Source organism: Cervus elaphus, chromosome 28, assembly GCF_910594005.1.
Source record: "Cervus elaphus chromosome 28, mCerEla1.1, whole genome shotgun sequence".
Classification (NCBI taxonomy): domain Eukaryota; kingdom Metazoa; phylum Chordata; class Mammalia; order Artiodactyla; family Cervidae; genus Cervus; species Cervus elaphus.
The window spans coordinates 64,325,318-64,351,892 of NC_057842.1; the positions used below are offsets into that span (position 1 = coordinate 64,325,318).

General features: G+C 39.2%; 1 long non-coding RNA gene across 1 annotated transcript in view; it reads right to left on the reverse strand.

Annotated features, from left to right (window-relative positions):
- Positions 1-6,054: 6,054 nt before the first annotated feature.
- LOC122685485 overlaps positions 6,055-26,575 on the reverse strand; it is a 31,118-nt gene continuing 10,597 nt past the window's right edge. The window contains exons 2-3 of the long non-coding RNA XR_006338408.1: positions 8,922-9,012; positions 6,055-6,395 (exon numbers count right to left, since the gene is read on the reverse strand). This is a non-coding gene — a long non-coding RNA (uncharacterized LOC122685485). The remainder of the gene's footprint in view (positions 6,396-8,921; positions 9,013-26,575) is intronic.

Genomic DNA, 26,575 nt, shown 5'->3' on the forward strand with positions numbered 1-26,575 from the left:
GGCAAGTGGCTTAAACTTTCTGGGCTTCATTCATAAACCGAAGATGACAATGTTCACATCATAGAATTTTTGTGATCAATAAATTACATACTAAATGCAAAGGTTTTAGTATGGTATCTGACACGTTGAAAGCTGGTGACTCCCACATCACTCATATCATCATCATCTAAGAAGTTAGAATTAGTGGGTGAAGTCGGCCACAGTTTCCAGGTGATGAAGACATTTTCAGCTAGGTAAATTGCAGTATCCGGACTCATAGAGTCTGTCCAAATAAAAGTTACTAAATGTAAGGGTCTCTGAGGATGTCTTGGGGTACTGGTGAACAGGCTTCTGTCTTGGAGAAAGGAACTGGCAAGAATCAGGCAAATGACACAGGTACCAGCTGAATGGACTGGTTTCAAGGGAGCGCATCAACCCTGTTGGGGAATTAGTACCACACGCAGAAAGTTGAAGAAGTCATAATTCTGGTTTTGTGTCCTTGGGTGACAAAAACTTCTCTGTGCCTATACTGTAGAAGAATTTGTTAGTGGAGATTGGTACTAATGAATGCTAAATTCCTGGGACTGAGTCTGAGTCCTGGTAGGCACCAAATCAGTGGAAAAGAAAGGCGATGCAGGTGACCCATCCTCAGCCAACTTGGCTTCGGAGTTGTGTACCACTTCTAGAGCCCATGACAAATGAGCCAGTTACCCAGGTGCCTGAGTGTCGGGCATGCAGGGGTGTCCTGTGGCTGATTCCACATGGGTCCATCTATTCTGTATTGCCAATCGAGTGCCAGGGTGTCTGAGATCAGATCTGCTACCCAAACAGAACTTTGGGATAAAGTCCAAATTCTAGTGAGCAGTTGAGCTAGAGACTCAAGAGGGAGCGCCAATCAGAGCCTTAGCAAGCTCTAGACCTAGACATTTGAGAGGGTGTCAAGTGATAATGGTAGGTAACAGGGACCGAGCTAATCTTTCTGTTTGTTATCTCAACAATGGCAGTTCCCTTCCAGGAGGGCAATATTTGTTTGTTGGTATTGTTTCTGGTGTAAGCTGGGGTGTTTGGAAAGTGTCTATTAGAAGTTGGGGAAGGGAGAGGATGTAACTTCTGTTGGACACTTTCTTGGCTTCGTGGGATAACTGGGGACAGTGAGTACCTAAGACTCCACAGATTTCTTTAGATTGAGGATGGTCCTTTCGTTAAATTGTGGGTTCTGTTCTGGGATCTGGAAGGGCAGTTGGGTAAGCAATGTATCATTAGCGATAAGAGAGTCCAATACCAGAGAGCAGCCACTGTCCTTATATCTTTCTATTCTTGTGCTTACTGGTGTTGAGAATGCCAGAGAAGCACGCTTTGGGCAAAACTGAGGGAACCATTTGTGTTAGAGGGAGCTGAGACTTCCTAGGAAGAGCACCCCGAGGCCTTTGGGGAAAAATATGTTACCTAGTACAGTGACAAGCTTGAAGAAGGGTCCAATATGCATTTTTTTCAATGGCTGAACAGAAAATGAACAAGTAAGTACTCTGGTTTTCAAATACCTAGGTGATTTTAGGCATAGATTCTCCATTCAGTGATTGGTTAAAAACCCAGAAAAATCAGAAAACTGAACAAAAACATAAAGTTGTAGAAGGGAATCACATTCCAGCATTTCTTAGTTGTTTAGTCGCTAAGTTATGTCCAACTCTTTGTGACCCCATGGACTACAGCCCACCAGGTTCCTCTGTCCATGGGATTTCCCAGGCAAGAATACAGAGTGGGTTGCCATTTCCTTCTCCAGGGGATCCTTCTGACTCACGGATTAAGCCTGCATCTCCTGTATTGGCAAGAGGATCCTTTACCACTAGCCACCAGGAAAACCCATTTCTTTGTTGCCACACAATTATTTGACTGAGTGAAATAGGCTGTCTGAAGTTGTTGTATAGATATTGGAACTGAAGAGTATTTTCACTTGAAATTATTTTGACTGATCTTATGAAGCCTCATAGCCACCACAGAATAAATCTCTGGTATTCTGATGTATCTAAGGGAGCAAGATTGGGTTTCTCAGGTGGTGCAGTGGTATAGAGTCCACCTACTAATGCAGGACACTGTTTGATCCCTGGGTTGGGAAGATCCCCTGGAGTAGGAAATGACAGCCTCCTCCAGTATTCTTGCCTCAAGGAAAACTCCTTGAACAGGGGAGATTGGCAGGCTATACAGTCCATAGCATCTCTAAGAGTCAGACATGACTGAGCAACTGAGCACGCAAGAGAGCATAATGGGTTTGTGGTATATACGGGTTGGGGTTAGCCGAAAATAAAAGTGCAAAACTTCACCCGTTATTTTACAATTTTTAAAAAAATGATTGCATTCTAAAACTTTTAAGGGTGAAGAACTTTGCTTTATGTAATTTTCCCACTGCTGTCCTTTATAAGGGCTTATAAAGTAACAATTTTCTCCATTAGAGAAAAACACAAACTTTCTAAATTAATTTAAGCTCTCTCTTTATTGTCCATCACCTTTGGCACATCATGTAGCAAACCTCGTACTAAAAATCAGCACGTGGAGCATTATCACAATTTATAAAATCCTCTGGAGCATAACATGCAAAAACCACTTTTCACTAATCGAAGAATCATTGTGAACTTGACTGATGATCCTATGATAAATGACCTTCATTGTTTCTCAGAAAGTATATGCTTTGTAAATACAGTACATTTCACATGATCTGAAACTCAGTATTGAGGAAAGAGGCTCTTTTTAGTCCAGCAAGAGAATGAAGGATGACTTTTTACTTAATTTCTATGCCTTGGAACATGCCTCTAGCAAAACTGTTGGGACTTTCTGTGTTTACATTTGTAGAAGAGAAATCCTAACCTGATTAGTAAGAGTGCAAAAAGCATGAATTTTGCACTTGTGATTAATTCAGAAACTTTCTTTGCAGAAACTAATTAAACCATAGAAATTTAGATAGACTGACCTACAAATTTCATTTAATCCAAACTGACCAAGATTTCTAAATGTACACTATTTTTTTTCTAGAGTTGGGAAATCCATTCACAATTATAGCTAATAATGGTTTTGTATTGAAGATTATGAATATGAAGTAGATTAAATCATCAATAAACCATTATTTCTATTATGAGTTTTAAAAGCTAAATAAGAAATTCTCTTGTCTTTGGTCATGATACCTAAAGAAATTTACTTAGTAAGTGGGCAATTTTATCTACTTAAAGACAGATATTACTGATATTACTTTGAAATATATTAAAGAACCAAGATAAGCACCTTGGAAGACATATATTGGACAAATAGTTGACAACCAATATTATTTGTGTAGGATAAAAATGGGAAAAAATGGATTAAAAATATAAATCATTCAACACCCACATGAAAACGTAGGGGAGCATCTACACCCAGGTGGACCTAACTTCTAAGTCCAAGACTCTACCAAACAACCCAGGGGAGGTCAGAGTTCACAGAACTCTGAGACAATGCCATCACACCCTAGAAGAGCTAAAGCCATATTCTGAGTCAGAGTCCCCTTTCGAGAATAATATATCAGGGCAACAGTGTTATAAAATTCTGAATAATTTTTCTGAGAATTGTATTCATCAAGAAAACAAAATGTTAATAAAGATGTTTCTAAGACACTAGAGATTAATAGTCATGTTGTTTTATTACATTCTTTTTGTTTCAAATGATTCATCTTTCAGAAAAAGAAAAACTCAAAATCCTCCAAATATGATCCATATTGCTGAGTTGGACTATAGAACAATCATTTAAACATGCTGGCTTACCATTTACTCTTTCAATTATGTAACAAATTATGACTGAGCAGTAACTAGGTCAGCTAAAAAGGAAGAAAGACACTCCCAAGGAGCTCACAGTTTACAGTTAAGAGAGGGCTTCCTGGGAAATAAACTGATTAGGAAGCTATGGTTTTGCTCTTGGGTTTGCAAGTCCAGGAGTTTCATTTTTCAGTTTACCCATGGGGCTTCCTAGGTGGCCCAGCGGTAAAGAATCCATCTGTCAATGCAAGAGATACAAAATACATGGGTTTGATCTCTGGCTCTGGAAGGACCTTGGAGGAGGAAATGGCCACCCTCTCCAGTATTTTTGCCTGGAAAAAATCATGGACAGAGGATCCTGGTGGGCTATCATCCATAGGATTGCAAAGTGTTGGACACAACTAAGCAGCAGGCGTGATATAGCATAGGTAAGCTGACTCAGGAGGATAAATGTACGAGACGCACAAACAAAGATAAAGAATCTTGAAAGCATCACAATAAAAAAAAGTCTTGGTATATACAGGGGTTCCTTCATAAAATTATTAGAGGATTTTGTGGCAGAAACATTACAAGCCAGAGGGAGTAGGATGATACAGTCAGAGAGCTGAAAGAAAAAAAAAGCAACACTTGCCAACCAAGAATGCTAAATGGAGCAAAACTGTCCTTCAAAAACGAAGGAAAAATAAGGAACTTCCCAGATAAAACCTGAGGGAGCGCATCACTGCTAGGCTTGCCTTAACAAGAGTTGCTAAAGAAAGTCTTTCAAGTTAAAATAAAAGACCCTAGGCAGGAACACAAAAGGATATAAAACTCTCCCTGGTAAGGGAAGTATATAGATAAATACAGAATCCTTTAATGGTGGTACATAAATCATTTTCAATTCAGATATAGAGCTTAAATTATAAAAATATACTTATGAAATATGTTAATGGATTAAAAATATTTTTAAAAAGATGAATTTTTGACATTGATAACAAAGGAGTGGTGAAGACTTAAAGAAGTAGAGCTGTAATGTCACTGTACTTAATTTGTTATCAGTTTAAAATTGATTATTTTAGTTATAATACGTTTTATATAATCGGTAAAGAAAATACCTGTAGAAAATGCACAAAGGAAAATGAGAAAGGGATCACAGTCTGCCATTGTATAAAAGTAAACCACAGAGAAAAAAAAAAAAAATAAACCACAGAGAGAGGCAGTGAGAGGAAAGGAGGGACAACACAATCATACAGCATCAGAAAACAGTAAACAGAACGACAATATGAGGTTCTTTCCTATCACCAATTACTTCAAATATAAATGATTTAAACTCTCCAGTCAAACTCTCTCTATATATGCCTTATATCTAGAGAGGCAGCTCCTTTCTGCCTCCTTATGTCTAGTAAGAGAATCACTAGCCCACTTCAACTGGAAATGTACCAAAAAGATAATGGGAATATAGTTCAGTCAAACAGGCAGTTTACAAAGTCAACAGTCATGCATTAAGTCTATAGAGTTCTATGCAATATGCTTCTTATATTCACAACTGCAGGTTCAACCAAACATAGACCAAAAATATATTTTAAAAAATCAAGAAAGTTTCTGAAAGCAAAACTTGAATTTGCCCTGCACCAGGAACTATTTATATTTTTTATTTCAGAATTTACTATTTACTATTTATTTCAAAATTTACCTTGTGTTTACAACTATTTGCATAGCATCTACATTGTATTAGGCATTATATTAATAAGTAATCTAGAGGTAAGTTTAAGTATATGGGAGGATATGTGTAGGTTATATGCAAATACCACATGATTTTGTATGATGAGTTTGAGCATCTGTATGGGGTCCTGGAATGAGTCCCCGAGAATTTCAAGGGACAATTGCATTTTGTTCTCTTTTCTCGCCTTACATATTCTCCTGGCCACCTCAGTCTTCTCTATGACTTTGACTACCATGTCTATATGAATATTCCCCAACTTTATATTCCCAGCTTGGATGACTATAGTCTTCTCTATAGTCTTAGATAACCAAGATGCTGATAGACGTCACCTCGATATCTCACTTAATCTTCCATTTGTTCAGGCTGAATTTGTCTCTTTCCTCTTTGTCTCATTTTGGTTAACAGTACCATTATGTACCTAGCACTCAAACCAGAAATCTTCTAGTCATTCCATACAGTTTTCCTTCCCACACACATATGACTAGTGAGTACTAGTCCCATTTACTCAATTTCTCCTAAATTTCCACTGCTGTTATTCTGATGCAAACCATTATCATCTCGCATATAGATCAAGGCAACCATCTCCTGCCACCCTACCCTCTCCTGTTACCCCATCCTTCTTTGTGCTTTAAGAATAGAAACCAGATATATTACTCTTCTATTGAAAGCCCTTCACTGATCCCCTTTAAGATAATGGGTGAAATCCAAATGTTGCATAGCTTAAACCATTCTCAATAATCCGACTATGACCTACCTTACCTGTAATCATGTTTGGAGCTATTATATTTGCTTCCTTTTTTAAGACTCAGACTGGACCTATTTTATTATTACTCCTTCCCTGGAGGTTCTCATTCTGCAGCTGGAAGAGAAAAACCTTTCTTCTCTCTTGATGGAGTTATCAGCATGTGGGACTCTAACTCCCTGTGTTCGTGTTCTTCACCCTGTAGAGAGGTCCCGGCAGAGTGAAAAGGGACGAACGATAAGATGCAAAACAAAGAAGAGATTAGAGACAAAGGTGGAGAAACAGAGCACTAACAGAAGTTGTGTCTCTGGATCCCGTTGCCCTAAAGATTACTGTTGACTTTCTGCAGTTCAGATTTCTCTTATATGTTTAAGTTCACTTGAGCTGTATTTCTCTTGCATCAGAGTAGTGATTTATATACATAATTGAAACTCATACATTCAATGTGTAGCCATAAAGTACCACATGAACACATTCCCATTATATGTCACTGTGTCTGATACAGCATTTCTCTTCATTTTTTAAGTGAATGAGCTTGAAGACTAATTCTTCAAGATTCTGTTTAAACATCAAATCTTACCAAGTTACTTCTTGATAACTTCAGATTAAGCTGACCATTATATTTTGAGAGCCTCTTCATACATACATACAGAATTTACCCTTTTATATTTATTCATATCCTTTATTAGGTGGTAAAATTTTGGAAAAAAGGGACCCTTCCTTCTTCATTTTTGTCATTGATCATAGTGTCTGAGGTAGAGAAAGTGCCAAATTAATATTTGTTAAATGATGGATGATTTTGCAATTTATGTTTACTATTTTAAATGGGAATTATTTTTGTGTTTGGGGATGTTTTATCAATTTGCTTTTGGACATACTTGTAGGAACCTTCATATTATCACTTTATTTATACACTATGGGAACAAAGAAAGGAACAAATGCTATTGCTTTCATTTTATACAAAGTATAAATACGTCAATTTATAGTATTTTGTCAACATGTAAGTTAGAAAAATAAATGGGATTAAACCAAAAGGAAATCGCCCTTAGGACATAGGTTCCTAAGCATTGTGAAGTGAGACTGATATTAACAAGCAGCAATCCAGTGGAGACTAAGCCAAGTGTTGAGGTAAAGCTTTTAGAGTAGATACCCTTACAATTGGGCTTCCCTGGTGGCTCAGACCATAAAGCGTCTGCCCGCAATGCGGGAGATCCGGGCTCGATCCCTGGGTTGGGAAGATCCCTGGAGAAGGAAATGGCAACCCACTCCAGTATCCTTGGCTGGAGAATCTCATGGATGGAGGAGCCTGGTAGGCTACAGTCCACAGGGTTGCAAAGAGTCGGACACGACTGAGCAACTTCACTTCACCCTTACAATTATCAATTTTTTTCCCATTTATTGTTATTAGTTGGAGGCTAATTACTTTACAATATTGTAGTGGTTTTTGCCATACATTGACATGAATCAGCCATGGATTTACATGTGTTCCCCATCCTGATACCCCCTCCCCGCTGCCTCCCCATCCCATCCCTCTGGGTCATCCCCGTGCACCAGCCCCGAGCACATGTCTCACGCATCCAACCTGGACTGGTGATCTGTTTCACACTTGATAATACACATGTTTCGATGCTGTTCTCTCAATTTCAAATCTGGTATGTGCAATCACCAGACTTAAGCCTCATATTCATTTTTCAAAGATTAACAACAATAAATTGATGTACCTATACACAACTGGGGCTTCTGTCATAGCTCAGTTGGTAAAGAATCCCCCTGCAATTCAGGAGATCCTGGTTCGATTCCTGGGTTGGGAAGATCCCCTGGAAAAGGAAAAGCCTACCCACTCCAGTATTCTGGCCTAGAGAATTCCGTAGACTGTATAGTCCATGGGGTCGCAAAGAGTTGGACGTGGCTTTCACTTTCATACACAATTGTTCGTAGAAAGCTCTGTAACTTCCCAATGTAAGTCTGTTTTCTAATATTCAAAATAAAACTCCAAGTCAGTTTGCATGAACTTGCATCAGACAGCCTCTGTATTTCATTTTCAAATTATGTTATATTGTTCACTTCAACCAATCTCCAAAAGCAATTTTAGTAATTTAATATTATTTTATTTTACTTGACATAAAACAATCTCCAAATTGATAAATAGATGTACATAATTCTAGCCAACTAGATTGATAGCAAGTAATTGTAAACAGTATTTTAATTCTAATAGAAATATATATATATATATATACATATATATATATATATATATGCTTAGTTGCTCAGTCATGTCCAACTCTTTGCAACTCCACAGACTGTAGCCGACCAGGCTCCTCTGTCTGTGGGATTCTCCAAGCAAGAATACTGGAGTGAATTGCCATGCCCAGGGGATCTTCCCAACCCAGGGGTCAAACTCCGGCCTCCCGCATTGCAGGGAGATTACTAAGCCACCAGGGAAGCCCGAGAATACTGGATTGGGTAGCTTATCCCTTCGTCAGGGAATCTTCCCAACCCAGGAATCAAACTGGGTTCTCCTTCATTGCAGGCGGATTCTTTATCAGCTGAGCTACCAGGGAAGCTCACATATATGTACACACACACACACACACACACATATATATATATATATGTATATATTCAAAAGTTTTTTATAATTTTAAAATATTGTCCTCTGTCTTAAGCCAGGTTGCTTCAACAAAAATACTGGGTGGCTTCTAAACAACAGAAATTCATTTCTCACAGTTGTGGAGGTGGGAATCCCACGATCCAGGCTGGCAGGTTTGAAGTTTGGTGAGGGCCTGCTTTCTGGTCCATAGGTGACTATCTTCTCACTGTGGCAGAGGGGAGCTAGAGAGCTCTCTGAGGTCTGTTTTGTAAGGGCACTGATCCCATTCATGAAGGCGCCATCCCCGTGCCCTAACTACATGCCATGGGCCCCGCTTCCAAATACCATCCCCTTGAGAGTTAGACTTCAGTATGTGAATTTTGGGGAGCACAAACATTCAGTTCGTAGCAGTTTCTGACCTATCATTTACTGAGAAGCTGCGTGAAACTCTGCCCCCATTTGTATGGATTGCTGAACGAGTATTGTCATTCCATCCGTTTTAAATTTCATATATTTTGAAGCAATGAAATTGAATGAAATGATTTTTGACATTTTATGTTTCCAGATAATTGTTCCTTTTATTCTTATAGTGTCCACCTTTCTCCCTAGCAACGAATATTCAACCATTCCTTATCATAATAGCAAATGATTATTTAGTGCTTCAAATGACTAGATGGGCTTCCCTGGTGGCTCAGCGGTAAAGAATCCACCTGCAATGCAGAAGACACGGGTTTGTCCCTGGGTTGGGAAGGTTCCCTGGAGAAGAAAATGGCAACCCACGCCAATATTCTTGCCTAGGAAATCCCGCTGATGGAGAGCCTGCTGGGCTGCAGTCCAGGGTCACCAGGAGTCCAACATGACTTAGCGACTACACCAACCGCCGTATATTTGCAGGTTTACAGAGAGTTTTAGCCCAATAATACAATGCAGTGCTGAGTTTGATGGAATCATAGCATAAAATTTTCTTCATTGATCTTCAAAAAAAGCTGTGAATCAAACCAGTTCTTTCACTCATCTGTACTCAACACCATTGTGTCCATTTTCCTTTCTTTTGAGGTTTTTAGCCAAAAAAGAAAAAAAGATCTAGGACCATCTGATTTTAACCCCATAGGCAGAGATGACCATTTACACTGATGAACTCAGATTCTTTCCTTTGGTTGCTGTTCTTCAGTCACTCAGTCGTGTCTGACTGTTTGTGACCTCATGGATTGCAGCACTCCCGGCTCCCCTGTCCTTCACTATCTCCTGGAGTTTGCTCAGAATCATGTCCATTGAGTGGGTGATGCTGTTTAACCATCTCATCCTCTGCCGTCACTTTTCCTTTTCCTATAGGAAAGCTGAAAATCTTTGAAAAATCTATTTATAGAGCATAACATAACATTTCATTTTATTTAACCTGATAATTTGTTCCATTCCTTAGATATGTAGTTCTGATCAAACTGATAAATTTCTCCACCAACCCCATAAACTTCATTCTACTCAATGTGGTTCTGACTTGGCCTAAGATTTTATATCTCCTATAGCTCTGTGGGATAGTTTGGAGTTGTATATTCAAATAAGGTTTTTTTTTTTTTTTTTGGTTTGAAGGTATCAAAAAAGTCTATAACCTATTTGAACTAAATAGTAACTACTGTCTCATGAAACTTAGAATTCTTGGAACAGAGCCAACTTCAGATAATAGCTGCATCCTGGCAATCAGAAATTGTCCTCAGGGTTCTCCTGCACTCTTTTGCTTGTCTCTACTTAATTTCCATCTGCAGGCAGGGGCTCCTCTTGTGATCGTCAGAATGACTTCCTGGACTCCCTCTTAGCTCTTAGGAAACACTGTGACTGTGCCAGTAAAATCATATGACCATATTGGAATAACCAGCCTTGGTCACACCCTGTATATCCTGTGCCTAAGGGAAGATATGATATGCTTTTCCAAAAGAAAAGAAAAAACAGGATGATATAAGCAAAGAGGAGGAAATGGAAGCCCGCTCCAGTATTCTTGCCATCGACAGAGGAGCCTGGTAGGCTGCAGTCCACGGGGTTGCAAAGAATCAGACACGACTGTGCACACATGCATAAGCGAAAAAAGGGCATAGGATACACCCTGTGATGACCACATCATAGCTTTTATAAGATTACTGTTCTAGAAAACATTCATCTGATCTGTGCAGCCCATATATCCTGAACAAAATGGTACAAAGAATAATGTTAAAAACAGTCAGTTGGAGGAAAGATTGTTTAGGAAAACTATACACTTTTTGACTTATAAGATGTTTTAATGTCTTATACAAGATTTTGAAAAACAAACAAATAAACAAACTCCTGGTCTCAGAGGTGCTCTTAAAATATACCTGATGAGAATTTACATTGGTATAACATTTCTGGAAAACATTTTTGCCAATTCGTAACCAAGATAGTAAAAGATCTAATGATTCTTAACCTAGGTATTTATCTGCTTCTAGGTATACAGCCTAAGGATAAATTAGAAATAAAGACAAATATGTATCAGAATGTTAGTCATAGAACATCAGTCCTTAAAACTGATGAAACATTCAGTTCAGTTCAGTTGAGTTCAGTTGCTCAGTTGTGTCTGACTCTTTGCAACCCCATGGACTGCAGCACGCTAGGCCTCCCTGTCCTTCACCAACTCCCAGAGCTTGCTCAAACTCGTGTCCATTGAGTCGGTGATGCCATCCAACCATCTCATCCTCTGTCGTCCCCTTCTCCTCCTGCCTTCAATCTTTCCCAGCATCAGGGTCTTTTCCAATAAGTCAGTTCTTTGCATCAGGTGGCCAAAGTATTGGAGTTTCAGCTTCAACATCAATCCTTCCAATGAATATTCACGATTGACTTCCTTTAGGATTGACTGGTTTGATCTCCTTGCAGTCCAAGGGACTCTCAAGAGTCTTCTCCAACACGACAGTTCAAAAGCATCAATTCTTCGGCGCTCAGCTTTCTTTATAGTCCAACTCTCACATCCATACATGAATACACAACAACTCTCACATCGGTACATCAAAACCATAGCTTTGACTAGACAAACCTCTGTTAGTAAAGTAATGTCTCTGCTTTTTAATATGCTGTCTAGGTTCGTCATAGCTTTTTTTTAGGAGCAAGAGTCTTTTAATTTCATGGCTACAGTCACCATCTGCAGTGATTTTGGAGCCCAAGAAAATAGTCTGTCACTATTTCCATTGTTTCCCCATCTATTTGCCATAAAGTGCCGTGATCTTAGTTTTCTGAATGTTGAGTTTTAAGTCTACTTTTTCACTCTCCTCTTTCACCTTAGGAAGATTAAATGTACTACAGTAGAAGATGGTTTAAAAAAATCATAGCATATTTCAAATAGTGGACTATTATGTAACCATTGTAACTTAAATGAAAAGAAAAATGCTCATATAAAAACCAGATTTGAAGCTACTTAATACAAATTTAATCTTTATTTGGTGTTTGTAAATAGTTGTATCTATAGAGTTACACAAAAATTTCAAGTTTTTTTTTCCCTGGTGGTCAAGATTACATGTGGTTTCACATTCCTATTTTTTTTTCTAAGTACATAATTTATTGTTACTATTGATTTTTTAAAGAAAAATCTTTCTTCCTGAAAACTGTATCTTATTTAAAACTCAATATTCAAAAAAAGAAGATTATGGTATCTTGTCCATCATGGCAAATCTATGGGGAAATAATGGAAACAGTGACAGACTTTATTTTCTTGGGTTTGCAGATGGTGACTGCAGCCATGAAATTAAAAGATGCTCACTTCTTGGAGGAAAAATCTATGACCAACCAAGACAGCATATTAAAAAGCAGAGACATTACTTTGCCAACAAAGCTCATCTAGTCAAAGCAATGGTTTTTCCAGTAGTCATGTATGGATGTGAGAGTTGGACCATAAAGAAAGCTGAGCACTGAAGAATTGATGCTTTTGAGCTGTGGTGTTGGAGAAGATTCTTGAGAGTCCTTTGGACTTCTAGGAGATCCAACCAGTTAATCCTAAAGGAAATCAGTCCTGGATGTTCATTGGAAGGACTGATGCTGAAGCTGAAGCTCCAATACTTCGGCCACCTGATGTGAAGAATGGACTCAGTCGAAAAGACCCCAGTGCTGGGAAGGATTGAGGGCAGGAGGAGAAGGGGATGACTGAGGATGAGATGGTTGGATGGCATCACCGACTCAATGGACATGAGTTTGAGCAAGCTCCGGGAGTTGGTGACGGAGAGGGAAGCCTGATGTGCTGCAGTCCATGGGACTACAAAGAGTCAGACACGACTGAGCGACTGAACTGAAGTGAATTGACTATTAGACACCATGAATTAAGAGTTTTAAGTGCCTTTTTAGTAGCTATGTTACAATGCCAATATAACTCACTCCTTCCCATAGTGCAACAAAGAATATCTAAGAACTGCTCAGATAACATGAGATACTTAAGCGTGTTGGTAAACCAGCAGGGAGAGAGCCACTTGGACTCCTAATGGTGCCAAAGGATGTCAGCTTCCTGAGGCAGGGGCAGGGTCCACTGTCCCCAGCACAGTGGCTGACACAGACGCGATACTCATGGAATTGCTCATCAAACACATTTCTCACTCATGCAAAATAACAACTCAACTAACTATAGCAGATAACTATGAATACAACTCACTGGCTACCTGTGTCTTTGAAATCTTTAAATGCTGGCACATATGAAGAGAGGCTTGTTAGTTGGCATTTATGGAGAAAAGGATGATACAATATGAGACCTGGAGGTTATCCTGGAGACTCCCACCCCTTCTGATGCTGTGAAGTGATTGTCATACAAATGGCACTGAACAATAACTGCACCACACTAACATCAAACAAAAGCATTTTGGATTTTCTGACAAACCAGAGATAATTTTCCAGGTGTAGGCAATATACTCATGTTGGCATTTGTAAGTTCTTACATGTGGTAATAAATATTGGGAAGCAGCCATGCCAGTTGTCTTGGGGGTGGTGGAACCATAGTTATTGGATTTATGGTGTTCCAGGTCAAAGCAGAAACTACGTCCTTGCCTTAAGTTCATGCAGGGATTCTTGGTAATATGTGGGGTCAGAATGGAGCTTACACTAACCTGCTTTCCATTAACTTTTAACTCTAGCATTTGGTTCTGCAAAGAAACTGAAAATGACTAAAGGCAGTAAATAAAACTCGTGGTTCGATCACAGCTCTGCAGTTGTTTGCCAAAGGTTAGGCACACCGAGTGAATAGCAAGAGGAAAACAACCGAGGAATCTACAGATTGAAAAGATTTAAATGCACTTGTTTCAGCATGTACCCTCATAGGCCTTCTGTTACTAGTAGGATAACTGGTGTGCAGGGTTGCATGTTATAGGGATATTTGGTATATATGACAATCGAGAGAAATGGCACCAAATCCTACTTGGAGTAAAGCCCGACACTCATTCTCTTTATTTAGCAGATTCTCAGCGTGCACATCAGAGTTGAGATGTCTCAACATCACTTAGGGGTTTGGAACAAAACTGAGAGTGGGATCATTTGATTTCAACAGGACGTAAGGGAAACAGAGCTGCCCAGCCCTCAGTGGCTTACTACTGATCTCTTGACTGTATTTAAACCACATGCTGCTGGTCAGGCCACAGAGGGAATGCCCGGAGTAACCCTGAACAGGATAAGGAGGGAATATGTGAACAATATTAATGCATAATGACTGAAGTCTACAAAGTTAATGTTCCCCCAAGGCTTATGGTCCTGAGGTAGAGTGAAGGAAACAGAAGATAAAAGTGGAAGTTACTTTGGCAGGTAATGGATCATGGGGAGAAAAGCCATCATACCTCTTCTACGGGAATGCTGCTTCCTGAAGGAACTTCTAAGGATGTCTGATGGACACTGGGGTCCCTGTGACTTTGGCCACACAGAGGATGCTAATGCAATGACAGCCAAGCAGACAGGGGAGAAAGTGAGAAAATGAGTCCACTCAGCCTTGAGTCCTCCACAAGCTGTCCTTGCTTTGCTCAGAATCACTCTATCATCTCCTTTGAGAGGTTCCCATCTTGGAAAATCTCAGTGGTTCCTTTATAGCAGTGGTTCTCAAACTGGACTGCTTCAAAGCAATCTGGGTGACTTGTTAAAGCATCCATTTCTGGGCCCTTCCCTGAAGATTTGATTAAAAAGCTCTGTAGTGGGACTTGAAAATTTGCATTTCTAAGTTGCCAGTAGATAATGGTCTTGCTGGTCCTGGCAGCAAACTTTGAGACCCGTTGCCTTACAGGACACTAGCTAAGATCACGGCATCTGGTCCCATCACTTCATGGTAAATAGAAGGGGAGAAAACGGAAACCATGAAATTAAAATATACTTGCTCCTTGGAAGAAAAGCTATGACAAAGCTAGTGAAAGTGAAAGTCAGTCATGTCCGACTCTTTGCGACCCTATGGACTGTAGTCTGCCAGGCTCCTCTGTCCATGGAATTCTAAAGGCAAGAATACCGGAGTTGGTTGCCATTCTTTTTTCCAGGGAATCTTCCCAATTCAGGGATTGAACCGGAGTCTCCTGTGTTGCATACAGATGCTTTACTGCGTGAGCTACCAGGGAAACTCTAGACAGCATATTGAAAATAGAGGCCTCGCTTTGCCAACAAAAGTCCACACAGTCAAAGCTGTGGTTTTTCCAGTACTCACTTATGGATGTGAGCATTGTGCCATAAAGAAAGCTAAGGTCCGAGGAACTGATGCTTTCCAATTGTGGCACTGGAGAAGACTCTTGAGATTCCCTTGGACAACAAGGAGATCAAATCAGTCAATCCTAAAGAAATCAAGCCTGAATATTCATTGGAAGGACTGATGCTGAAGCTGAAACTCTAATGCTTTGGCCGACTGATGCAAAGAACTGACTCATTGGAATAGCCTAGGATGCTGGGCAAGTTTGAAGGCAAAAAAAAAGGAGGGGGGCTGCTGCAGAGGATGAGATGGTTAGATAGCATCACTGACTCAGTGGACATGAATTTGAGCAAACTCTGAGAACTAGTGAAGGGCAGGGGAGTCTGGTGTACTACAGTCTATGTGGTCACAAAGAGTTGGACACGACTTAGCGGCTGAACAACAACAAATTCTGCTGTCTCCCCTCTCTATCATGACGGTTTTTCTAGCTTCCCATCTCAAATGGCAGGTCCAGATTACTGGAAGCTTGTTATGTCAAACCTCCAATCTTCCCTGTAACACTATTGCTATGCCACCAGAGCAGCAAAGGAAATTCAGTGTGAATGACTGGCAAAGATTATACATTTCTCAAGAGACTCTGATGCATTTTTTGCACAACCAGCTTAATTAAGAATCCTTGGCAGTATATTAACCACAAGCTTATGGATCTCAATGTGCCAATCGAACATAATAAGATAAATGCAAATGTCAAAGTACAGACTCTTTGCCTAGGAAGTTCCAATGGCTTAAAGCTGTGTCTTCAGTCAGTTGGCAGAAAGCAATGGGAATAGCTGGGTCTGGTGAGGCTGGGGTTTGCCCATTACAATTTAAATACATATGGCATGGCCTCCAGGACTGAGCTATGCTGTGTCCACGTGGGGCTTCAGGGTGTGAGTATGAAGATAAAAGTCTCTGGCTCACAAACTCACGTTAAGCTAACGACAGCAGCAACAATAGGAACATACCCCCAAGATGCTTTTAGAAAACAGGCCTATAAGTCAGGAGCCAGAATCAAAACCTGCACCCAGGTCTGCCTCTATAAGGTAACAGACCAGTCAGATGACAGCTCTGTGTCTGAATATCTAATAAAATAGACATGATAGTAGCTGCCTGTATTTGTTTCACAATAATTCATATCAGAAAAAGAGCAGTACATTTAATTATATTAATTTGTCTTTTCAATGACTGCACTAACAAACGGCTACACTATAGAACTGTTATCTACTTGGTGTATCTGGTTCTTGGCTAGATTTGATGATCTATTAACAGTTGAACAACTTGAAACTTAAAACAGGCTAACAGATGGTTGTTAACCTGGTGGTGTTTGCCATTCTTACTGAAGACCTGAATTGAAAGTATAGATAGCACATTTATGTGTGATGAAAATTTGGAAGAGATGGGCAATATTTTCTATGAATAAATCAGGAGCCAAATATATTTTCTTTTTAATTTGACTATAAGGTGAATTTAATCAATTGCACTTTAATAGAGTAAATATAAGGATATTCACGAAGATACAGAAAAAGAAATTCAAACAACAAATTCCACCCTATGGATAGGTGACTTAAGAATATTTTAGGTGGAAGAGACTTTAAAATTTCACTGTGAAGCAGTAACGTGTTTCAGATTCTAAGACAGTTAATGTGATCTTTGTTGTCTTTAATGGATTATAATGTACAGAATGAAAGAAGTGATGATGTTGCTGTAAATTAGACAGACTATCTCTGGAGTATCCTTCTTAGCTCTGGATACCATGCTGTTGAGTAAAGAGACAAGCAATCAGGTCAAGGAGACAATGGTTTCATATAACGTGCAGTTGAATGAAAAGGGAGGTTGTAGCCCTTATACATGCAAACTGAAGGAAGAAGAAGATATCTGGTTTAAAGTACTTGAAAGATAGTCAGGATGAAGAGAAACAATCAATACTTTTATATGTTGAGTCATAAGGAGGATAATTAGGACCAGAAGGTAGAGAGGCAGATAATAGGTCAGAATAAAAAAAAAAGAAAAGAAATTTTCTTTCAACTGCTTAATACTTAAAAAAAAAGTTTATTAAAATAATTCATGCACACAGTTTACAGAGACGAATAACAGTGCAAAGCATGTAATTTAAAACAACAGCTATTTTCTTTCTCTTCATCCTAGTCCTTGCTTCCCAGAGCAAACATTATGGACTGTTTTCACTTATTCTTCCAATATTTCCCTCTGTTTTCTAAACGTTATGTATATTCTGCTCTAAAAACATTAAATCTAAACACTTTTACTATAGAACACGGGAATTTGGGTGTCTATCATCTCCCCTCCTTTTCTCTCAGCAAGTTAAATAACTGTTTCTGGTTAAATCAATATTTAGAATGTTATTTTATATAAATAGCTCATGACTGAGTCACATAAAGTATTGAGGATATTTTCTGTTTTACACAATGTTTTGTTTTTCTTAGAATTAATGATTATCCTATTTTTGCTATTTCCCCTGGGTGCTTTTGTTAATTCATCCTCCAGATTCTCCATCAGAGCTGTAGGGCTTCAATCAATGCAGTAAACATGTTGGTCAATCTTTTAATGCCATTTTTTTTCCTCAGGAAAATGCTCTTTGGGGCCTTGAGCTCACTGACTCCTATCTGGCAGCTGTGGGTCTTTTCAACACTCCTTACTTCTTTCTGAAATATTACGTATCCTATGTCTTGTTCTATTTCCCTATTTCAAAGGAACATTTTCCCCAGTAAGCTTCCTCAGAAGGGATGTATGACAAATAAAAATTTTGAAACCTGACAATCTGTTTCTGTTCTTTTCTGAGGTTGATTAAGAGTGTTCCTGGGACTAGAATTCTGGATTGGAAATTACACTCTTTCAAATTTTAAAGGCATGGTTTGAATTATTGTTTTCTAACTTTCAAGATTGTTGTTTAGAACCTGAGAATATCATTTGCATATACATTACATTCATTTTTTTATTCTCCTGGAAATTTTTCAGTAAGTAATCTTTATACCTTGTTATTGTTCAGTCTCTCAGTTGTGTCTGACTCTTTGTGACCCATGACTGCAGCATGCCAGGCTTCCCTGTCCTTCACCTCTCCCAGAACTTGCTCAAACTGATGTCCACTGAGTCGATGATGCCATCCATTTTGCTCTCTGTCGTCCCCTTCTCCTCTTGCCTTCAAATCCTTCCCAGCATCAGGGGCTTTTCTAATGAGTCAGCTCTTCACATCAGGTGGCCAAAGTACTGGAGGCTCAGCTTCAGCATCAGTCCTTCCAGTGAATATTGGAGATTGATTTTCTTTAGGATCCATGTTTGATCTCCTTGTTGTCCAAGGGACTTTCAAGAGTCTTCTCCAGCACCACAAAAGTATCAACTCTTTGGCGTTCAGCCTTCTTTATGGTCTGACTCTCACATCAATACATGACTACTGGAAAAACCATAGCTTCATTGACTATATAGACATTTGTCGACAAAGTAATGTTTCTGCTTTTTAATATGCTGTCTTGGTTGGGCATAGCTTTTCTTCCAAGGAGCAAGTTTCTTTTAATTTCATGGCTGCAGTCACCATTTTCAGTGATTTTGGAGCCCAAGAAAATAAAGTCTGTCACTGTTTCTACTGTTTCCCCTGTTTCCCCATCTATTTGCCATGAAGTGATGGGACTGGATGCCATGATCTTCGTTTTTCTGGATGTTGAGTTTTAAGCCAGTTTTTTTCACTCTCCTCTTTCACCTTCACTAAGAGACTCTTCAGTTCCTCTTCACTTTCTGCCACAAGGGTGGTGTCATCTGCATATCTGAGGTTATTGATATTTCTCCTGGCAATCTTGATTCCTGCTTGCGATTCATTCAGTCTGGCATTTTGCATGATGTACCCTGCATATAAATTAAATAAGCAGGGTGACAATATATAGACTTGATGTACCCTTTTCCCAGTTTTGAACCAGTCCATTTTTCCATGTGTGGTTCTCACTGTTGTCTCTTGACCTACATACAGATTTCTCAGCAGGCAGGTCAGGTTGTCTGGTATTCCCTTCTCTTTAAGAACTTTCCAGTTTGTTGTGATCCACACAGTCAAAGGTTTTAGCATAGTCAGTGAAGCAGAAATAGATATTTTTCTGGAATTCTCTTGCTTTTTCTATGATCCAATGGATATTGGCAATTTGATCTCTGGTTCCTCTGCCTTTTCTAAGTCCAGCTTGAACAGCTAAAAGTTCTTGGTTCACGTACTGTTGAAGAATCGCTTGGAGAATTTTGAGCATTACTTTGCCAGCAAGTGAGATATGGAGATGACACCACCCTTACATCAGAAATCAAAGAAGAACTAAAGAGCCTCTTGTTGAAAGTGAAAGAGGAGGGTGAAAAAGTTGGCTTAAAACTCAACATCAAGAAAACTAAGATCATGCCATCTGGTCCCATCACTTCATGGCAAATAGATGGGGAAACAATGGAAACAGTGACAGACTTTATTTTGGGGGGGCTCCAAAATCATTGCAGATGGTGACTGCAGCCATGAAATGAAAAGACCCTTCCTCCTGAAGAAAAGTTATAACCAACCAAGACAGCATGTTAGAAAGCAGAGCCATTACTTTGCCAACAAAGGTCCATCTAGTCAAGGCTACGGTTTTTCCAGTAGTCTTGTATGGATGTGAGAGTTGGACTCTAAAGAAAGCTGAGCGCTGAAGAATTGATATTTTTGAACTGTGGTGCTGGAGAAGACTCTGAACAGTCCCATGGACTGCAAGGCGATCTAACCAGTTCATTCTAAAAGAAATCAGTCCTGAATATTCATTGGAAGGACTGATGCTGAAGCTGAAACTCCAATCCTTTGGCCACCCGTTGCAAAGAGCTGACTCATTTGAAAAGGCCCTGATGCTGAGAAAGACTGAAGGCAGGAGGAGAAGGGGACGACAGAGGATGAGATTGTTGGATGGCATGACCGACTCAACGGACATGAGTTTGAGTAAACTCCGGAAGTCGGCAATGGACAGGGAGGCCTGGTGTGTTGCAGTCCATGGTTTTGCAAAGAGTCGGACATGACTGAGCGACTGAACTGAGCTGAACTGAGATGAGTGCAATTGTGTGGTAGTTTGAGCATTCTTTGGCACTGCCTATCTTTGGGATTGGAATGAAAACTGACCTTTTCCAGCTCTGTGGCCACTGCTGAGTTTTCCAAATTTGCTGGCATATTGAGTATAGCACTTTAAGCAGCATCATCTTTTAAGATTTGAAGTAGCTCAGCTGGAATCCCACCACCTCCAGTAGGCTTGTTCATTGTGATGCTTCCTAAGGCCCACTTGACTTCACACTCCAGGATGTTTGGCCCCAGGTTAGTGATCACACCATCATGATTATCTGGGTCATTAAGACATTTTTTGTATAGTTCTTCTGTGTATTCTTGCCACCTCTTCTTTATATCTTCTGCTTCTGCTAGGCCCATACCATTTCTGTCCTTAATTGTGCCCATCTTTGCATGAAATGCTCCCTCGTGTCTCTAATTTTCTTGAACAGATCTCTAGGTTTTTACATTTTATTGTATTCCTCTATTTCTTTGCATGGATCACTTAAGAAGGCTTCTTATTACTTTTTTATTATATTGTATGTATATAATGTATTTTCTATAATATTTCTTATTATTTCTTATTCATATTATATTTTCTTTTTATTATTTCTCTCCTTGATATTCTTTGGAACTCTACATTCAAATGGGTATATCTTTCCTTTTCTCCTTTGGCTTCCCTTCTTTTCTCAGCTATTTGTAAGTCCTCCTCAGACAACCATTTTGCCTCTTTGCTTTGCTTTTTCTTGGGGATGGTCTGGATTCTTACTTTCTTCTTACTTTTGCATTCCAGTCTCCTGTGATAAAAAGGACATCTGTTTTTGGTGTTAGTCTAGAGGGTCTTGTACGTCTTCATAGAATCATCAACTTCAGCTTCTTTGGCATTAGTGGTTGGGGCATACACTTGAATGACTGTGATACTGAATTGTTTGACTTGGAAATGAACAGAGACCGTTCTGTCTTTTTTTGAGATTGCACCCAAGTACTGCATTTCAGACTCTTTACTAGTCTGAAACTTCTTAGTGATTTGCATTAATGTGGAGTTTTTTGTTCATTGTGTGGGATATTTCAGAAACTCTTGGCCTGCAGTTTTGAGACATTTTCTCATGTTCTCTATTAGTTTTTTTTTTTTTTTGTATTTTTAAAATTCCTTTTCTAGTAAAACGCGGTGCCTCCTGGATCTAATTTTCTCATGCTCTTTCTTAATCTTTATCTTTTTGTAATTTGCTTTATATTCTGAAGAGTTACACAACTTTATCTTTCAATCTATCAGAATTTTTATTTCTATTAATGTGTTTTTGATTCTCAAGAGTTCTTGTTTGTTTTCTGAAAGTTCTGTCTTAGAGCATCTCATTTTTAATTTTATGAATAAAATTTATCTCTTTGAGAAAAATTTAGCTTAATATTCTCTGCGCTATCTTTCTCCTCCAAGTTCCTTTTTGTATCCTCACTTTGAATTGATTTGAACTCATTCTTTCATGTTAGAGTCTTTCCTAAAAATAAAGGCTGGGATGTCCTTTCAAATTCTAGAGTGAGTCTGTTATATCAGGTTCCCTGGGAAATAGATTGTATAGTAAGTTTACTTGGGATTTTCTTGGGATCAACACCTGAGAGGATGAGAGAGAAATTGGTAGAAATATTGTTTCAATCACTTACCGGGCAACAACAGGGAAAGCTCTGGTACTGGGATGACACCTCAGAGATATACTAAATTGAGGCAAGTGTGCTGGATTTGGGTTTTCCTCTGGGAAAGATTGTAATCACCTACAAATCACTGGATTGGGTTTGTCCTCCGGGCAAGGCAGCTGTCTTCATTTGGGGTGATTTCCAGAAAGGAAATCAGCTATGATCCATAAGCCACTGATACATCCAACAACTGGGAGAATTGCCTCAGCCCTGAAGGGTGAATCCGGAATCCACGAGAGCATGGTAATTAAGTGCTGTGATGTGCATGAGCTTAGGCAAATGGTAGACCTCACCACAAGGTGATCATTTTGGGAGAAAGATCACTTAGGGAGATTCTTAATTGTCAGTATCAGAGATATTTCCCCTGGGCTGTTACATTCCCACAGATGAAATGGGGGAAGGAGTTGGGCAGTGGCTACCGTGTCAGCAGACCAGCCAGCTGAGGGGTTCAGTGTTCAGTATGCAGATCTACACTTAACCCCTTGTTTCCAGAAGATGCTTCACAGTCCTCTGTGCCTGGTGTCCAAATGACAATCTTTACAGTTCAACATCTTCAGAATGTAAATCCATATGCCTGGGTGGGAGGGAGAAGAGTTCACTGGCTTTATGAGGTGAGAGAGAGAATCTGGGTGTCTGACTTTTTTAAAAGCAACCTTCCAATAAACTCTCACTTTCAGCCCCATATCACCCCTCAGATGTACCTGAGCCTTTCCATGGTTTGTCTTCCCCCTTGCAGATTTAAAACTCAGCCTCTCTGTTCTGCCAAATCAGCTTCCAAAGTTTCACTAACATCCGTGGCTCTTGCGGGATTTTTCAAAAGCAATGCTATACTTGTTTTACTTGGGTTTTTGGCGATGAAAAAGGAGATAAACCGGTTGCTTAGTATTTCATGTTTGACTTTAGTTACAGTAATTACTTTCTATAAGATGCCATGTGCTATCTCAAGAGATGATGTTTCTCAACCACTGGAGGTGTTCAAGCAGAGAATGGACAATCACTCAAGAGGGATGCTGACAGGATCTTGCCTGATTGGAATTAGGAGATCATTTCACCCAATCCTGGGGCTTCCCTTGTGGCTCAGTTGGTAAAGAATCCACCTGCAACGCGGGAGACCTGGGTTTGATCCCTTGGTTGGGAAGATCCCCTGAAGAAGGGAAAGGCCACCCACTCCAGTACTCTGGCCTGGAGAATTCCACGGACTGTATAGTCGGACACGACTGAGTGACTTTCACTCACTTACTAACCTAATCCTGAGCTTCTACAGTTCTGCATAATATAGGAGAAACAACTTTATTACAGGAAATGGTACATGATAGTCAAAGAACAAGACTTTATGTATTAAACTTCTCCATTTGATAGATAGCCCTTAATATTCAAGGTCCTTTTTGATTTTTCTTCTATTTACCATGTGGGTTCAACTCACAATACTACTCAACACAGTTTATTCCCATCAATCAGATGTACCTAGTAATGTCTGAATATCAGTAGTGAGGGTAATTAACCAACACCCAAGGTGAGATCATATATACATAAGAAGGGAAAAGTGAATTACGTATTTCAGTTGTGTATATAGACTCATTAATGGATAAGTTAGTCAAAGTGATCAGTGGCCATGGAACTCTCTTTTGGGCTATTTATACTCTAGGAAGTCTTCCCTGGTAGATCTGATGGTAAAGAAAGTGAAAGTGAAAGTCACTCAGTCGTGTCCACCTCTTTGCGACCCCACAGTTCACGGAATTCTCCAGGCCAGAATACTGGAGTGGGTAGCCGTTCCCATCTCCAGGAGATCTTCTGAACCCAGGGATCGAACCATGGTCTCCTGCACTGCAGGCAGATTCTTTCCCAGCTGAGCCACAAGGGAAGCCCAAGGATACTGGAGTGGGTATCCTATCCCTTCTCCAGCGGATCTTTCCGACCCAGGAATCGTACTGGGGTCTCCTGCATTGCAGGGGGGATTCTTTACCAACTGAGCTATCAGGGAAGCCCCCAGATGGGAAAGAATCTGCCTGCAATGCAGGAGCCTGAAATGCAGGAGACCTGGGTTTGATCCTTGGGTCTGGATGATCCCCTAGAGGAGGGCGTGGCAAGCCACTCCAGTATTCTTGCTGGAGAATTCCACGGACAGAGGAGCCTGGTGGGCTACAGTCCATGGGGTCATGAGTAAGCAACACAAACACACACGCGCGCACACACACACACACACTTTAGGAATCAAATTTAGATCAAGTTTTCCACTCACATCTCTTGAAATTATTTGGGAAAGTAGACCAAGTGTTCTGTTTGATTTCTGTGTTATTACATTTTAGATAATTCAATACTAAGAGGTAATATTTATACAGCCCTTACCCTGCCAGACAGAGCTCTAAAGCTTTGCATGCATAAACACATTTAAACCTCACAATAAAGTCTCATAGTAAATTCTCATAATAAAACTGTATGAGATAAGATAGAGTTTTATTCTCATCTTATAGATGATGAAACTGGGTCACAGGAAAATTAAGTAACTTACCCAACACCACACAGCAAGTGAAAGAGCCAAGATTTGAACCACATTCTGATTTTGCTCTAGACTCCAAGCTCTCAACTGCTGGGTTGCTCTGATCTTTGTAATCAAGGTCAGACACTTTTACACAATGAGAAATATTTGATATAACATACTGTGTCATACAATGTATTATACAACAGTGTACAATTCCAACAGGTTCTGCAAGTACTGCTCCCAATTAGACCAGCCGAAAGCAGCGCTCAGTGAATAGCATCTGGCATTAGTCAACAGAAAACATACAGTCTGCCCTCAGGATACTGGAAGACCACATATTTCTTTGATGACCAGACAAAAGCTGTTACAGCTTGACAGGCAAGTTCTGATTCATCCGCCATATTCACCAGATATTGCACGTTCAAATTTCCATTTATTTTTGTCTTTAGCAAACTGTCTTAATGGAAAAATTTCAGTTCCATGAAAGACTGCAAAGGGCATCTGAAATAGTTATTTGCTCAAACAGATAAAAAGTTTAGGGAAGATGAAATTATAAAGTTGCCAGAAAAATGGCAGAAGGTAGTGGAACAAAACAGTGAATATATTGTTCAATCAGTTCTTAGTGAAAACGGAAAAAAAAAAAAAAGGAGACTTTCCCTGGTGGTCCAGTGGTTGAGATACGGTACATACACATTTTAATATTTGCACATTTATTATGGTCTAGATTAAGCCCTCATGAGCATTTTAAAAGCATGTTTCACTTTTTTACAGATTGACAAACCTCACAAATTTTTCTTGTGTATTACACATATGTAGCTATATTAAATATGTGATGTGTGGATAAATGATTAATACTAATATACAATATATGTCTGTATGTACATTGTATATAATATCATACATAATTGATATATATGTGTGTATTATATGCATATATATTTATAGTTAATATAGTATATAGTTAAACATAATATAATATATATAATATGTAGTTAATATAGCACTATAATATATATTATATAATTAATGGGCTATACATAAAACATATAACATATAATTAATATATGCATATACATAGATATATATATATGAGTATGTTTACATACCTCTGTATTACCATATTGCTTGTGACTTTCAGATTGCATTGCTCAAATAGCTAGAATGATAGAAGACACAAATCCTTGTAATCCGTTTTGGGGCTTCTTTTTTTTTTTTTAAGATTTATTTTGCTCTGGACTGAAGAATCTCCAGTTCCATTATAAAGGCACACTTTTTCTCTAGGGAAAGAATGCATGTATTTCAAACACTTATTTTGAGGGGATAGATATGTTGATGACTGTCTGTTTGGATAAAACTATTCCACCAGATGTCACTGTTTCCCTTTCAGTGGAAGTGATTTGCCATCAAACAGTTTCTAAGATACTGTAAATAAATTAAAATGAAGTAAAGAATTCCCTTGTATATGGGTGAGTCAGTCAGCACACATTTTGTCTACAAAGAAACGCATGTTGATATCCAACACAGTCCTGCATGTTAACTTTAATATCGGTGCATACAGCTTTCTAAGCAAAGAGCTTGATGTATATGATATTGCTACACATTAAAGAGAGGGATTCAAGTATAATACAAGGATACCTTTAGCTTTTAAGAAAAATGCAGGTAAAAGTAATTTTCTTGTTAAAAAGTAAGGATTTCAATTAGTTCACGAAGCCTCACTGCCACCTTATTGCTTTATCCTTTATTCTGGGGGGTGGTTGACCCCTTCCCAACCTTGCTGACCCAAATATAGAAGATTTAGTTATAAAAATACCAGAAAAGAGAAATATGCAAATTTCCCAATCTTGTCCTTAAGACCCCTAAATTCATTTGTATCATCTTTCTGTGGGATTATCTGCCATCCATTTCAATTAACCAGATCAGGTATG